This window comes from Mustelus asterias, unplaced genomic scaffold (assembly GCF_964213995.1).
Source record: "Mustelus asterias unplaced genomic scaffold, sMusAst1.hap1.1 HAP1_SCAFFOLD_523, whole genome shotgun sequence".
NCBI lineage: Eukaryota > Metazoa > Chordata > Chondrichthyes > Carcharhiniformes > Triakidae > Mustelus > Mustelus asterias.
This window is the reverse complement of record NW_027590474.1, coordinates 225,663-240,142: the sequence shown is the minus strand read 5'-3', so window position 1 is coordinate 240,142 and position 14,480 is coordinate 225,663. Positions and strand designations below refer to the sequence as shown.

General features: G+C 43.8%; 1 protein-coding gene across 3 annotated transcripts in view; it reads right to left on the bottom strand.

Moving 5' to 3' along the window:
* LOC144486927 (tyrosine-protein kinase JAK2-like) overlaps nucleotides 1-14,480 on the bottom strand; it is a 185,486-nt gene that overhangs the window by 58,188 nt on the left and 112,818 nt on the right. Inside the window, exon 1 of one of the 3 annotated variants that reach the window (XM_078204943.1) lies at nucleotides 9,127-9,300. The exons of the other annotated variants lie outside the window; for them this stretch is intronic. The gene's annotated coding sequence lies outside the window, so the exon portion shown is untranslated. Of the gene's footprint in view, nucleotides 1-9,126; nucleotides 9,301-14,480 lie in introns of those variants that run through there. 3 annotated transcript variants of the gene reach the window in all.

The window sequence follows — 14,480 nt, the reverse complement described above, 5'->3', positions numbered from 1 at the left end:
AGCCCTCGAAAGTCCCACCCAGCCTCTCTCATATGGGAATGGGAATTCAGCCCTTATGGTTGCAAGACAATAATTTTCAGGCTGCCACACTGATTTGACATTCAAAAATGAAAATGAGATCGATTTCTTTCAGATAAAATAGTGCACAAGTAATTTGAGGCATCAAAGTAAAATACTGCGGATGCTGGAATCTGAAACAAAAACAGAAAATGCTGGAAAATCTCAGCAGGTCTGGCAGCATCTGTGGGGAGAGAATAGAGCCAACGTTTTGAGTCTGGATGACCCTTCGTCAGAGCTCGTTTGAAGCATGCTGTGTAAGTGTGCAACGTTTGGAAGGAAGAAAAGAAACTCTGGACCTTTGGTTCCCAAAGTGCTCTACTATTTGGGTTTCCTGATCCTACATCTGCCTCCTTTGTAGACTAACTGATTGGAGAATGATTGCAATGATCCATCAACAACTCCATCATCATTTTATCGTGTGACGATCAGAATGGTAGAAGGTGACAGAGATGGCTCCAAGTATTCTTTTGTCCGGCATTTCCTATGATTACATAATCCATTTATTCAAAGAACAAAGGAAATTACAGCACAGGAACAGGCCCTTCGGCCCTCCAAGCCTGCACCGACCATGCTGCCCGACTTAACTAAAAACCCCCACCATTCCGGGGACCATATCCCTCTAATCCCATCCTATTCATGTACTTGTCAAGACGCCCCTTAGAAGTCACTGCCGTATCCGCTTCCACTACCTCCCCCTGCAACGAGTTCCAGGCACCCACTACTCTCTGTGTAAAAAATCTGCCTCGTACATCTCCTTTAAACCTTGCGCCCCTCGCACCTTAAACCTATGCCCCCTAGTAATTGACTCTTCCACCCTGGGAAAAAGCTTCTGACTATCCACTCTGTCCATGCCTCTCATAATCTTGTAGACTTCTATCAGGTCTCCCCTCAACCTCTGTCGCTCAAATGAGAACAAACCAAGTTTCTCCAACCTCTCCTCATAGCTAATGCCCTCCATACCAGGCAACATCCTGGTAAATCTTTTCTGTACTTTCTCCAAAGGATCCACATCCTTCTGGTAGTGTGGCGACCAGAATTGAACACTATATTCCAAGTGCAGCCTCACTAAGGTTCTATAAAGCTGCAACATGACTTGCCAATTTTTAAACTCAATGCCAGGGCTGATGAAGTCAAGCATGCCGCAGGTGTTTCAAGTTGGGGCACCTTGCAGATAACATCAGTGTGGTTCGTGGAGCAGAGTGATGCCTTCAAGCCGATATCCGATTTTGACATGAGCCATGAAGTAAGGAGGAAGGATAATTCCTTACCACATTGTTTTCACTCGAGCTAAATTTCAGGTTTTAGGGTGTCTGAACTGGTTCCATGGCTGAAATATTTCATGATGTGAAAATGCCGGCGTTGGACTGGGGTAAGCACAGTAAGAAGTCTTACAACACCAGGTTAAAGTCCAACAGGTTTATTTAGTAGCAAATACCATAAGCTTTCGGAGCACTGCTCCTTCGTCAGATGGAGTGGGAATGTGCTCTCAAACAGTGCACAGACACAGAAATCAAGTTACAGAATACTAATTAGAATGCGAATCTCTACAGCCAGCCAGTTCTTAAAGGTACAGACAATGTGGGTGGAGGGAGCATTCAACACAGGTTAAAGAGATGTGTATTGTCTCCAGACAGAACAGCTAGTGAGATTCTACAAGCCCAGGAGGCAAGCTGTGGAGGTTACTGATAATGTGACATAAATCCAACATCCCGGTTTAGGCCGTCCTCATGTGTGCGGAACTTGGCTATCAGTTTCTGCTCAGCGACTCTGCGCTGTCGTGTGTCGTGAAGGCCGCCTTGGAGAATGCTTACCTGAAGATCCAAGGCTGAATGCCTGTGACTGCTGAAGTGCTCCCCCACAGGAAGAGAACAGTCTTGCCTGGTGATTGTCGAGCGTTGTTCATTCATCCGTTGTCGTAGCGTCTGCATGGTTTCCCCAATGTACCATGCCTCGGGACCACAATATCTTCACCTTCAACAACCAGTTCTTCATCCAGACACACGGAACAGCCATGGGGACAAAATTCGCACCTCAATATGCCAACATCTTCATGCACAGGTTCGGACAAGAGTTCTTCACCTCACAGGACCTTCAACCGATGCTATACACTAGATACATCGATGACATTTTCTTCCTTTGGACTCATGGTGAACAATCACTGAAACAACTATATGATGACATCAACAAGTTCCATCCCACCATCAGACTCACCATGGACTGCTCTCCGGAATCGGTTGCATTCTTGGACACACGCATCTCCATTAAGGACGGTCACCTCAGCACCTCACTGTACCGCAAGCCCACGGATAACCTCATGATGCTCCACTTCTCCAGCTTCCACCCTAAACACGTTAAAGAAGCCATCCCCTACGGACAAGCCCTCCGTATACACAGGATCTGCTCGGATGAGGAGGATTGCAACAGACACCTCCAGACGCTGAAAGGTGCCCTCATAAGAACAGGATATGGCGCTCGACTCATCGATCAACAGTTCCGACGCGCCACAGCGAAAAACCGCACCGACCTCCTCAGAAGACAAACACGGGACACGGTGGACAGAGTACCCTGTGAAATATTTCAGGAATTGCAGATCTTACGATGAGCAACATAAGATCACCCTCCAGATGGTATTATGTTTGCACCATGCATTACCGGCAAAGCAAGTAGGATAACTGTGTGCAATATATAAACAGTAACCATGCTGGATTAATGCTTCGTGACTCAAGGGTGTTTGTATATTGCACACAGTTATCCTACTTCACTCATAAAAGTTAAAGAGCAAGCCCACCAAATGCAATTAATTCCAATACATTCTTTTTCATTTTACTCTTCCTTTTCATTTCTGTCCCTGCTTTTTTCCCCTCTCTCTTAATCAACTTGCAATATGGCAATCTTTAATTTTACTCTCATTTATCTAATTCCCTCTTTAACCCTTTGCTCGGTTCCTTTCTGTGTCCTTTTGCTTCACCGCTTAGAGATAGATCATTGGTCACAAACGTCTTCAGGTCAACATTGACATTGCTGCGTTCTTATAATTTTGCCTTGCCGGCAACGCATGGTGCAAACATAATACCATCTGGAGGGTGAGCTTATGTTGCTCATCGTAAGATCTGCCATTCCTGAAATTTTTCAGCCATGGAATCAGTTCAGTCACCCTAAAACCTGAAATTTAGCTCGAGTAAAAACAATGTGGTAAGCAATTGTCCTTCCTCCTTACTTCATGGTTCATGTCAAAATCGGACATCAGTTTGAAGGCATCACTTCTGCTTCACCAACCACACTGATGTTATCTGCAAGGTGCCCCAACTTGAAACACCAGTGAATGGTGGTGTATAGTTATGTATTTGGAATGGGTGTGAGGATCACATAGAACCCCAGTGAGAAGAAGCAATCCTGTCACCGTATAACAATCATTATTGATTATTTAATGAATTAAAGACAAAATACACAGGAATGGGACTACAATACCCTACGACAATTAGGTCCCTGAATCACTAAACACACACACAATATGTAGAAATTACCCCAAAATATATCTATGATCCCTGAATTCCTTAAGACTTCCCTCTTCCCAAACATCACCCAAATTAAATAAATCTACAAGTCAAATCCAGGTTATAGTTACTACACAATACAGGGTTGAGGATCAAGTATGGGAAACATCTTTTCCTGGTCCAGCAAAGATACTTTACTGCCTTTATGGAAATTTCCGAACTGCCTTGGCTCTAAGACTCAGATGTGGGCCTCGCCTTCCAGCTGGGAGTTGTAGATTGGCCTCTGAGGCAGTTAGATGTAAACTGGGCTGCTTGCTTCTGAAGGTGCTGGCACTTATACCATGTTTCCTCTTTGATTCTTCCTGCTGTGCATTTGGATGTCTGCACCGCTCAAATTCCTTGCCTCTAGAAATTAGCATGTGTCTACCTCCATTGATCTCTCGGTCATCTAGGTAAGCTGTTTCCAAACAATCGGGTGATTTGCGCCTGGTTCTGTCTAGATGCCTGCTAATCCCGTTACTGGGAAAGTCACATCACACATGCCTTTGGAATGCTGGCTATTGATGTCGCTGGGCAGAACTCTGCCTGCTGCTGGGCAGATCGCATTCTATCATCCCTTGCTAAATTCTTGTTACTGCTGTTACAGATCCATGACACACTACAGTACTGCCAAATCTTCCATATGCATCCACCATGGTCTAAGACATTTTAAAATACTGCTCTGTCATCCAACACATAAATGAATACATCATTCTGCTTCCTACCTCCTTTTGGAATTATGACTGACAGAATAACCACCGGGAAAGGATTTGTTTCGGAACCTCCTTTACAAGAGGCAGGGTCCAAGGTGAGAGGGGGAAAGTTTAAGGGTTATGTGCAGGGGAAGTTTTTCACGCAGAGGTGTGGGTGCTTGGAGCGCGCTGCCAGAGGAGATGATGGAACATTAGCAACATTTAAGAGGCATCTGGACAGGTACATGAACAGGGAGGGAATAGAGGAATACAGTCCGAGTGAGAGATTTTTTTTTAGTTTAGTTAGAGCATCATGATCGGTATGGATTCGGAGGGCCGAAGGGCCTGTTCCTGTGCTGTACTTTTCTTTTTTCTCTGCGCTCTCCTATACAGACCAACTTGTCACTGCTTGACACAGGTAGTCAGCATTTCATGGGCACTCTCTGCATTAACACACTCGGTCATTAAAAAAAATAACTCCACTCTTGGCCTCCTGTCATCACGTCTTGGCTTCAAAGACGTCACTAGCTTACAAATTCTATTTAATGTTTTCTCCCCGTGCTGCCAAAAAGTCCCATTTATTTGCTGATTCCAGTGATACTATTAAAGTTCACTGGTGTAGGTCAAATATTAAAAGAGTAATCGAAACTGCTCACGCAGACTGCAGGAAGCCAGCAAAGGCAATGAGATCCAGGTCAGGGTTCTCGGTTGCTCACACCTCCTATGCCAACCCAGGCAAGTAGAACCGCTCTCTTTTTAAGTATTTTTTATGAAAAAAGTTTGCCTTTGAAATCTGGGCCCCTCTCAGTCTCACTTGAGGTAGATACAATATTTTGGGCTTCCTTAATGCCTCTCAATCTCATTTGGGTGGTTAGAACTGTTTGGTAAGGCAGCAAGGGTCAACATTGTCTTAACTTCCCCCAACCAGTCTGCAATGTTTCTTACTACAGAGTAACTCCATGATTGCTTTCTTCATCTGGCAGCACAGCGGTTAGCACTGCTGCCTCAGAGCGCCAGGGACCCGATTCCCGGCTTGGGTCACTGCCTGTGTGGAGTTTGCACATTCTCCCGGTATGGGTTTCCTCCGGGTGCTCCGGTTTCCTCCCACAATCCGAAAAATGTGCTGGTCAGATGGATTGGCCATGCTAACTTCTCCCTCAGTGTACCCAAACAGGCGCCAGAGTGTGGCGACTAGGGGACTTTCACAGTAACTTTATTGCAGTGTTAATGTAAGCCTACTTGTGACTAATAAATAAATAAACTTTTTACGTTCGCATTGCAGATGGTTGAAAATGATTGGAATCTGCTTGTTTGTAATAAAACATGTTCATGTTGACTTATTCCACGTGCTTCTGTGGTTACTTAAATTTGCCTTCATTTTTCTTTAAGCATGGCGTCATTGCTGACTGTGATCCACTTCATCATTACATTTTCAATTTTGGCATCATCTCTCTGATGCATGGGACTTTGGAGAGGGTCCAAAGGAGGTTCACGAGAGTGAGCACGGGAATGAAAGGCTTGACGTATGAGGAGCATCTGAGGACTCTGGGTCTGTACTTGATGGAGTTTAGAAGGATGATAGAGGGGGTGTCTCATCGAAACTTACAGAAGGCCTGTATAGAACGGACGTGGAGAGGATGTCTCCATTAGTAGGAGAGACTAGGCACAGCCTCAGAGTAAAGTGACAACGCTTTAGATCCAAGATGAAGAGGAATTTCTTCAGCCAGAGGTTGGTGAATCTGTGGAATTCATAACCGCAGAAGGCTGTGGAGGCCAGGTCATTGAGTGTATTTAAGACAGAGATAAATAGGTCTTTGATTGCTCAGGGGATCAAAGGTTATGGGGAAAAGGCAGGAAAATAGAGTTGAGAAATGTATCAGCCATGATTGAATGGCGGAGCAGACTCAATGGGCCGAATGGCCTAATTCTGCTCCTATATCTTATGGTTTTACTGTACAGTCACACTCACTTCATTCTCTCCAGCTGTTGAAAATTATTGTGGAAGATTGGCTGATAGGCTTGAGTGCCTTTTGGGTAGATTTGTTCTTTATGTCACCCTTCTATGACATGGAGCCAACATAACACATTAGTTGCATGCATCATTTGTCCCATTCCCAAATTTGGGCGCCAAGTACTATTCTGTATAAACACTGAAGAAATGTCTTGATACACATCAAACTCAGTTCTCTTTCAGAATATTACAGAGATTCACTGTACACAAACAATAGGATAATTTACGCAGAAACAGCAGATAGCACCTTATCTGCCAACATTTCTTTGTGTTGTCATTCCACATTATTACAAATGAAAAAAAAGATGCACTCTAGATGCAAGGAGTGAAAGCAACAACCTTCAAAAGATTAAGCAACAATGTGAAACAACATAATTATAGCATGATGACAGGAAACTTAGAAATCAACCTTTAATGTCACAAGATAACCACAGACATATTGAACTGTTTAAAGGAGACTTGTTTTAAACACAATACAAGAAAAGACAATGACCAAAACTGGCTTCCACGAGTCACCTGATGTCTGATACTGTAAAGCTGACCACTTCTATGTAAAAGTTCCGACATTAATTACATTCTAACTTGTTGCATTGAATTTCACACCTGCAGGGGTGTCAAGGTCCACTTCAAGGGAACTATTTTGAAAGGAAGGCATTAAAAGTGCTAGGTGCTGCACTTTGATCAACTGTAGTTCTATAAAGACAATGGAAACTGTTAACCAGCCAGAGTGACATCACACATTCAAAACTCCCTCCGGAGTACAAAATAACCTGATCTCCTGTTGATTTTGATCTCAAATGGTTCAAAACTTTTGGAGATTAAAAGATCAAAGAATGGGAAACCAGGAAACCACCTAACTTCAAATAGCTGCAAAGCTCAACAATCTATGCCTCAAATCAAAGGACTTAAGTTTTAAGTTTAAATTTATTGATTAGGGTCACAAGTAGGCTTACATTAATACTGCAATGAAGTTACTGTGAAAATCCCCCAGTCGCCACACTCCGGCGCCTGTTCGGTTACAGTGAGGGAGAATTTAGCACAGCCAATGCACCTAACCAGCACGTCTTTTGGACTGTGGGAGGAAACTGGAGCACCTGGAGCAAACCCAAACAGACACGAGAGGGCGGCACGGTTGCATAGTGGTTAGCACTGCTGCTTCACAGTACCAGGGATCCGGGTTCAATTCCCAGCTTGGGTCACTGTCTGTGTGGAGTTTGCACGTTCTCCCCGTGTCTGCGTGGGTCCCCTCCAGGTGTTCCGGTTTCCTCCCACATTCTGAAAGTGCTGGTTAGGTGCATTGACCCGAACAGGCGCTGGACTGTGGCGACTAGGGGAATTTCACAGATACTTCATTGCAGTGTTAATGTAAGCCTTACTTGTGACTAATAAATAAATTACTCACAGACACTGACCCAAGCCGGAAATCGAACCTGGATCCCTGGCGCTGCGAGGCAGCAGTGTTAACCACTGTGCCACCTTGCTTTTAACAAGTCAGATACTTATTAAAACTTTTTATTGAACCCTAACTCTCTTACCTCTGAGTATGTGTTGTCAGGTCTTCATTATTTTTTTCTCAGCTTTAGTTACAAATAAACTTACACTTTTATTGACTCAACTTGGTTTGATTGCTCCTTATTATAAATAAATACATTTGGATTGGAAAAGGCATCTACAAGGAAAATACATTTTAAAACCATTGTTGCGACAATCTGAGTAGGTTGAAATGAAGGGGAGCCCAGCTCATTCCTCCTCACCTGCTCATAATAATTGGGTGATTGGGTTACCTGCCATGAAAGTTATTGTTGTATACAGACAGGCTTAGTATGAAATACATTTATTTAACTGAGCAACATTAGCCTGTTCAACAGCGTACAGGAAATTCTTAGGAATACCTATTAGACCATGGTGTTACTCTTTATGGACATTACAACAGTCTATAAAGGAGGAAACGATAACCAGATGTATCTGTTGAGTAATGTAATTTGTCGGTTCATGATTGATGGTGAATAAATTGGTTAATATCAGCTTTGGGGCTGAAACAGGTGACAGAATTCCTTGTTGAACATACATGCTGAATGTTAATATAATGGAATATAAAACACCCCAAATAGGCGTTCTTCCAAATAATGTTCTGAAAGGTACCAAAAAACAAACTTAAGATAGTTTTCCAATACAATGAATGAATGCGTCAAGAAGTGCAAAGCAAGTGAGAAGACGACTTGTTTCAATGTTTAATAAAACAGTGCAGTTCCTGTTCCCATTGCTCCCTGTCCTATTTGGTCAAATGAAAATGGTACTCGTTCTTTTATTTAAAATTAATAAAAGAACCTTTAATCCTCAAGTTCTTTCAAATGAAAAGCAAAATTGGTGCAAGCTTCAGTCAGAAGTCGTGGGGTGGCACAGTGGTTGGCACTGCTGCCTCACAGCGCCAGGGACTCGGGTTTGATTCCCGGCTTGGGTCACTGTGCCTGTGCGGGTTTTCTCCGGGTGCTCCGGTTTCCTCCCACAGTCTGAAAGACGTGCTGGTTAGGTGCATTGGCCATGCTAAATTCTCCCTCAGTGTACCCGAACAGCTGTCGGAGTGTGGTGACTAGGGGATTTTCACAGTAACTACATTGCAGTATTAATGTAAGCCTACTGGTGACACTAATAAATAAACTTTTAAACTTAAAAATCTGATGTGGAATTAAGGAATGAAAAAGAAAACTGAAAAAAATGTAGCTTTGCCAGAACACAATAAACCTATCACGTTCCATATGTTTTCAGCCAGAAATAGAAAGCTTATAAAAAAGAACAACTTAAAAGACTGCTCACAAAGAGCGACACTCACGCTGGCCAATACCAAGTTACTCCATTCCAATTCGAGTACCAGTTTGTAGGCTGGCTTTTCCACCCGTTTTATCGGTTACTGTAGACATCCCACCATAAAGTTGGAGAGGTACAGACCAACTGCTATGCTCAAACAGGAGAGAACTTGGTTCAGTGATCAGGTCTGTCTTCACATGCTGGAGGAAAACAGCATGTGCTAAAACCACAGTAAACAACCAACCCTCTCCTCGTATCAGCCTACAACATTCATCTTGAAGAGATTAGCGAGCTCATACAGCAGTTCCCCCTCCCTTCTTTTAACAACCATCCTCTCAAACTGGACAGTGCATTCTTCAAGCATGTTTTTAACCACATTTTAACCTCACTTCTCTTTGTGAGCAATCAGAAACTGATGTTAAAACAGGAACGACATTTCGAAAGTACCTCACTGCCTGTGAAATGCTTTTGGGAGCTCGGAGGATGAGAAGGGCACTATATAAATGCAAGTTCTTTCTCCCCACCCCCTAAAATGTGTTGTGCATTTTGGTGCATCGCAATGCTCAGTCCTGCAAAGTACATCATATTTCCAATGTATTCTTACATTTGTTACAGCTCTATATTCTGGAGCAAAAAAGTGCAGGTTCTTCTGTTCCTCTCGACATGTTTTCAAATGGTTGTTAATTGTATCAGGTGCGACGGACCCAATTTTTATAAGACCATTATGCTGGATGAATCCAGGGGCGGCACGGTAGCACAGTGGTTAGCACTGCTGCTTCACAGCTCCAGGGACCTGGGTTCGATCCCCGGCTTGGGTCACTGTCTGTGTGGAGTTTGCACATTCTCCTCGTGTCTGCGTGGGTTTCCTCCGGGTGCTCCGGTTTCCTCCCACAGTCCAAAGATGTGCGGGTTAGGTCAATTGGCCATGCTAAAATTGCCCCTCAGTGTTCTGGGATGCGTAAATTAGAGGGATTAGCGGGTAAAATATGTAGGGATATGGGGGTAGGGCCTGGGTGGGATTGTGGTCGGTGCAGACTCGATGGGCCGAATGGCCTCTTTCTGTACTGTAGGGTTTCTATGATTTCTATGAATAAGGCAAGGATATAGAGCCACAGATACTTGTGCCTGGGAGTGTTTGCTCTTGACTGCCTGTCATTGGGTATTCATATTAATAATATGAACTTGGGAAACGTGGCCATCGTGTTCAATGGAGGAATGCATATGCAGAAGCATTAAAAACAGCACAAGGTAGGATTCATTATTAGATCACTGCAGTTTGGATTTACTTTTTGGTTTTGTGGGTACTTAAACTGCAATTTCAAAACTTCAACCTATTTAACACTTCGATTTTAACATTCTTCATGAAACGTCAAATCAAATTTTATATCGGTTTGTTTCCTCATTTTTCGCAATTCCTCACTGATTCCTTTCGAGGTCTGGTATCATGGCTGCTGGTAGTACAGGTTTTGAACCTGGGACTTTAGGTCTGACGGTGATAGTAATGCACTGTAGACTGCCTTTAGCTACTAGAATGGTCCCATATCGATCATCTATTGAAATATTTTGCATTTGTGGGCAAGACTTGTGAATCCTTTGTTCTACACCGCTGTGGTTCTGAAAGGAAGAGTTTCAGAGGCAGAAGGCGCAATATTCCAAAACCGACCGCCGCTGAAGCCAAGATGTGCACATCTTGCTTTGCGGAAACAGAGGCAGCCTGCCATTGGCCGGCAGCAAGATCTTCCAGCCCCACCGCTGCCAGCGGGCTTTCCCGTCATTTGCACCCTCCACCACCGGGGAACCCGTGGAGGGGGCTTACCGTTGATGATCCCATTGTAAAATCCCACCCGTAGGCCGGAATTCTCTGGCCATTCACGCCCTGTTGTCACTGCAAGTGAGGATGGAGAATTTGGAACTCAGCCAAATTTTCATTCCCTGCAGCAGGAGCAGAGAATCCCGCTGGCGTAAACAGCCAGAAAATTCTAGCCATAGTGTCTGAACAGTAACTATCTATTTTTCAAACATAACCATGTACAGATATTCAAGACAGTCAACTTCTTCAAACCAAGCCATGAGCTTCCTCGATTCTGATTACTACCACACTACTACTAGTTGTGTGGCTCCCTTAATATCACCATTTGGAGGGTACTCTTTCACCTGGCTCACATGAACGATTTGAATCTTGAAGATCCTAATACTACATTCTCTTGCCAAGTTCTATCCAAATATATTTAGATTTACATTCTACCCCTTCTCTCCACCAAGTCTCTGCCTTCATAAGGAAGGTTTCACGACCTCTCCTTGATTGTGATGATATGAAGTTTGGGGGATTGGTAACCTCAACACTGGATTTTCTTGTTCTGACTTGTCTGCTCTTCAGCAGAAGTTGCAGCATTTGTTGTTTGAGATTGAACACTTAATCCTTTTCTCCCTCTCCTTGCTGTTGTCCTTTTCCTTAGTAATAGTTTCCCTTTTGTGGTTAGATGTTACAGGTTTATCCCTTTCTTCACCTTGGCTCTGCATCCTATCCTTGTTCATCGAACTGTGCCGATTCTTTTGAACAATTCCATCTGCCATGCTTTACCTTCAGACTCCTGAGGTTTTGGGGAATCCTATATTGTGGTCACTAGAGATGAGGAAGGCATTTGATTAACGTCTTGCTGTCTTCTCTCCAATTGCAGTAACTCCAATGTAGTGGTAAGGTCAGTATCCAGTAACATCGACAAGGTGGATATCATCTGATTGGGCCTTGTTTCTGGTTCTGAAACCATTCAGTTATTTACATCCTGGGCTACCAGTTCTGGTGAATGGATCAATATGGATGCACTTACTAAGGGGTCAGTATAGAAGGTGAATGCAGGATGGTACCAGCGTTTCCTATCACCTGCGTTTCGATTTGACTGATGATTTGCTGAATGATAAAATCACACTCGGGTATTCATTGAACCAACTCGTCCATTTCCTCTTGCAGGTTGAAGAATGTTACCTTCAACTGTTTAGAAAGGAGCCAGATTATCTACCTCAGCAAAGAAAGAAATGGTCTTAAAAAATCTCCACTGAAGTCCCAGTACTAGGTCATCAGTACCAGAATCATACAATCCCTACAATGCAGAAGGCGGCCATTCGGCCCACTGAGCCTGCACCGACAACAACCCCAGCCAGTGCTTCTTCAGAAGGAACTGTTCAAAATGCAGCTCATGAAAATACAACAAAACTTACTCCAACTTATAAATCAAAGAAAGGGTTTAATAAAGAAACATCATTACTCCAAACTTGGGGCCTCGCCCTGGGCCACTCCAAGCTCCCCACGATTCTGCATAGTTCCTTATTCATAGTGAATCAGCTGGTCAGCTGACTATTACATTATTCTGTAATTGGTTCCATGGTTTACTGGGGTCAGCTGACCCTTACATCTTGTTCCCATTGGTCACATTACATCCAATACAAAGTTGTCACCGATTACATTCTAACACCCAGCCCCTATTTCCGTAACCCCACATATTTACCCTATTAATCACGCTAACCTACACATCTTGGGACACTAAGGGTAAATTTAGCATGGCCAATCAACCTAACTCGCACATCTTTGGACCGTGGAGGAAACCAGAACACCCGGAGGAAACCCACGCAGACACAAGGAGAATGTGAAAACTCCACACAAACAGTCACCCAAGGCCAGAATTGAACCCACGTCCCTGGCGCTGAAGGCAGAAGTGCTAACCACTGTGCCGCCCTGTCCGTGTTGGACAGTTTGGTGGTCTACCACTTGTTATATACTCAATGACTGCCTGTTCTTTGACATCTTCTGGGCAGCACAGTGGTTACCACTGCTGCCTCAAGCGCCAGGGACCTTGGTTCGATTCTAGCCTTGGGTGATTGTGTGGAGTTTGCATGTTCTCCCCAGTGTCTGCATGGGTTTCCTCCGGGTGCTCCGGTTTCCTCCCACAGTCCAAAAATCTGTAGGTTAGGTGGATTAGTCATGAGAAATGTGCAGGATTATGGGAATAGCAGGGAATGGAGGGCCTGGGTAGGATGCTCTTTCAGAGAGTCGGTGCAGACTTGATGGGCCAAATGGCCTCTTCGTGCACTGCAGGGATTCTTTGGTTCTGCTCCTTTGATGAGGTTGGGGGCAACACTGGCATCTTGGCTCAGGAGAGAAAATTCCTGATTATCACAGAGCATCTCCAGTATCTACTGTTCCTGTGTTGGAGCAATTCTATAAGTGTGTCTTGTTATGGTAAAATCAAAGTGATGGACACAAAATGGTTATCTGGCACACAAAATGGACACTGGGAAGGGACATTGAGAGGCACTGACTTTGGGCACAGACAGTTACACAAAGAGTTAAAACTTATAGTGTCTAAATTGCTGCAGGAAACTGGTCAGACCTTGAGGCACCTTAAGACTTGAGATAAGAGCAGACCCAGAACAATGAGTTTGATAACAAGATCAGCCACTGACGGGGACATAAATGCATAAATGTAACGAGATCAGCCACTGATGGGGGCATAAATACATCAATGTATATATCGAAACCAGTCATTGATAGAGGACATAACTGCATAAATGTATCCACTCTATCTACAATGATGTGTTAACTGTCCATGTCCGTACCTGTCTGCTTGTAACAATGTGTTAACTGTCGATCTACTCAGATGTGTTAACGGCTAATATCCGTACTGCCTATTGTCTAAAAAGCATAAGAGATGCTCAACTACCAATGTGTAGTTGAGAAGGTAGCTGCCAAGTACTGCGGAGTACCAGTGCTTTCTCCCAAAGCTTTGTCCGAAATAAAACTGTTTTGGTGAACCTCCGAGTCTGACTCTGAAGTGGTAAATTTCCCACAACAGTCTATAAGTGGGAGATTGATCCGTCCCGGGACATACAGTGCTGAGTCTGCTGTCCGCAGCCAGAGGTTGGCGAGCCACAGTTCTCTATCAAACAGGACTGTCACACTTGCTCCTGTGTCCAATTTAAAATTGGTAACGTACCCATTAACACATATGTCAGCATTCCGGTAGGTATATCTGGGGTCTCTGAACGCGTCTAGGAAACATTGTCCTTGGTGTGACTCTTCCATTTTGTAACCCTCTGTATGTTGCGAGTTTTCAAACTGTACATTTTCCCAAAGTTTCCCAGACTTGTATATTGGATGCATTCTGCCATGCTTGCAATACACTGTTCGCACCCGTGAGGCTTTTTGACACCACAGTGCTGATATAGCTTGCTGCCATCTTGAATTTTAATTACATACAATCTTCTTTGCCCTGGAGTGTCTTTTGCATTTTGTTGTTTAATAAACTGAACAGACATGGTTGGTGTTCTGCAACACATCTTCCCTTTCTCAATATAGCTCGATTTTGTTGACGGAACTCAAATTAG